The following is a 2,508-nucleotide window of genomic DNA, read 5'->3' on the forward strand; positions in this document are numbered from 1 at the left end:
TCAATTTGAGGGTTATTCTTAATTTGCTATAATCGCATCAATTGCTTTAGGTGAAGGTGCTTAATGATTCAAGACCAATTCAATTGTCCATAAATTTGCTGAATCTTTGGTTAATACCTTTTTGCCATCTGGTTATCCATATAGGTGAKTTCATCAAACAGTTTCATATCGATTTCTCTGTCTRTAGTCTGTAGAATGTTAATTGAATTGCCATTGCTTATGAAAATGAATCCATTGCAGTGTTAATGAAGGATATCTTAGATACACACAGTTTCGAGCATTACAACATTTCTCCAGTGCAGCATTATCTGTGTTATCAACTCAGGTTCTCTTCTGATCCTTAGAATTATGTAATCACTACAACAAAATCGACTTCATAGGACGCCAGATATATCTAAATATTGCTGTATAGGACTTAAGTTTATAGGATTAAACAATTGTGCGTAGKCCAGCAGCGGACAWTGTATATTTGCTGAGCGGGTGCACCTTTAAGGTGGATMAAAGACCCGCAAAATTGCCAWTGTGTTTTTAGCCGAATTCCTACGCYTTGAGGGTTTTCTTAAGTTTTTAGTTGATTTCGAGACTTTTTCAGGTTTTTGGTTGATTTCGAGGGAATTTTTTGGCCTTTTTGTTGATTTTCCTTGAATTTTCTAATAACCCGGAGCACCCCTCAAAAGTTTAGTGGGTGCACCTTTTTTGCCGAAACTTGCGAAATTCGGTTGAGCGGGTGCATGGGACCCTGCTCGGGTCTTCATAGGTCTTCCCCTGGCGTATATATGCAACCCATGTAGATGTGTTGCATTAAATTGATAGGACGCTTAAGAAGTTCATTTATGACATTATTTAAATAAAACGGTATGTCAACTTTTTTACAGGACGCTTTTGAGAAGTGTACTAGGAACACATTCTTTACAGGACACTRAYTTCTATAAAACATTTTTCACATAACGAAATATAAATGGACTGATAAGATGATTTGTTTCAAAAGTTATCYAAAAAACTTGTTAGGACGTCCAAAAACGCCCTATTAGCTTATTGTAGGATGCACTATTGTTTGGTCTTATAAAATTAAGTCGTATAAAACAGTCTATTAGAACATCTAGACATATTTCGCGTCCTATAAAGCTATTTTGTCGTAATGGGTCGCAAATTGGTTTTGATTGGAGTGATCATGTGGATACGGTTTACTGATCTTAGGGGCTGTTTACCAAATTTTCTATTAAGTTCTGTATGGATAAATTTGTCTGTCTGGATAAATTTGACTGTCTGGATAAATTTATGTTGCTGTTTACTTTTCTGTCTGAATCAACAGTCTGAATAACATAAATGACCAATTTACCCCTGAGGATTAACTATGGGCTGTTTAGTAAACCGTTGTTCAGTTTTTAAGGCAAATGATATTTCTGAAAAATAAAATATTTAAATATCAAAACATAAATTTATAAATTCATTTATATCATCCAAAATTAAAACATAAATTCATAAAATACTTAAAAATCCAAGTTCAAACACAAAGTAGCCAAGTTCATATTCAAGTTCAAACACAAAAGTCCAAGTTCAAACATTATTGCCCAAACTATTTGCAATTCTATCTCTCAAAGTAGCTATATATTGAGTGCTATTAGCACCCCACTTGGAAATGTCCAGTTCTTCTTCTCCGTTTCCTTCGACTTCTTCTTCGTTGTTAAATATACTATCCTCATTGCACTCCATAAACAACTGATCTTGAATATTATATTTTCTGATGAAATTATGTATTGCAAAGCAAGCAATTACCACATTTCTTTGTGTTGTAAATGGAAAGGGAGCCATCTGCTTTAAGATCGGAAATCTTGCTTTCAAGACACCGTAAGCGCGTTCAATAACATTTCTGAGTTGGGCATGTGCATGATTAAACCTTTCTTCTTTAGTCAAAGCGCGTCGACGTCGAAAATCTGCCAACCAATACCTTGTGTTACGATATGGAGCCAAAAATCCACGAGCATTGGCATACGCAGCATCACAAAGATAATATTTATCTGAAAAACCACCCGCATCAATCGTATAATATAGAAATAAAAAAACAAATTACAAATTCAGAATGGTTTATACCTTGTGGTGGAAAGGGAAAACCGGATCTTGGGTTAAAAGCAACTTCCCTAAGTATTCTAGAATCATGCGCTATACCTTCCCATCCAGCCCAAACAAAAGTGAATATCATGTTGAAATCACAAATTCCTAGAACATTTTGATAGCATCGACCGCCTCCTCTTCCCCTGTAAGCAGTTTGATGACTAGCTGGCACAATTGCATGTACAAGGGTACCGTCTAGAGCACCTATTGCACCCTGTATAAAAAAGATTAAATACATGTATATGTGTGTGTGTGTGTATTTATATACAACTTTAAACCGTCAATAATAAATATTACCGGAAATATTTCTCTCAAACGTCTTTGATGACTTGACGTATTCAAAGTTGTATCAGAAGTTGTTGGCACCACTATTTCTCTTGCGAATTCCATCATACC

General features: G+C 35.3%; 1 protein-coding gene and 1 long non-coding RNA gene across 2 annotated transcripts in view; both read left to right on the forward strand.

Annotated features, from left to right (window-relative positions):
* Positions 1 to 2,508, forward strand: part of LOC112512196 (11S globulin seed storage protein G3-like) — a gene marked incomplete at its 5' end in the record, with an annotated part of 12,639 nt that overhangs the window by 3,803 nt on the left and 6,328 nt on the right. The gene's annotated exons all lie outside the window — the stretch shown is intronic.
* LOC112512608 overlaps positions 30 to 2,508 on the forward strand; it is a 5,219-nt gene continuing 2,740 nt past the window's right edge. Inside the window, exons 1-2 of the long non-coding RNA XR_003069238.1 lie at positions 30 to 144; positions 241 to 325. This is a non-coding gene — a long non-coding RNA (uncharacterized LOC112512608). The remainder of the gene's footprint in view (positions 145 to 240; positions 326 to 2,508) is intronic.

This window comes from Cynara cardunculus (genome assembly GCF_001531365.2).
Source record: "Cynara cardunculus var. scolymus isolate 2C chromosome LG 5, CcrdV1, whole genome shotgun sequence".
NCBI classification, from domain to species: domain Eukaryota; kingdom Viridiplantae; phylum Streptophyta; class Magnoliopsida; order Asterales; family Asteraceae; genus Cynara; species Cynara cardunculus.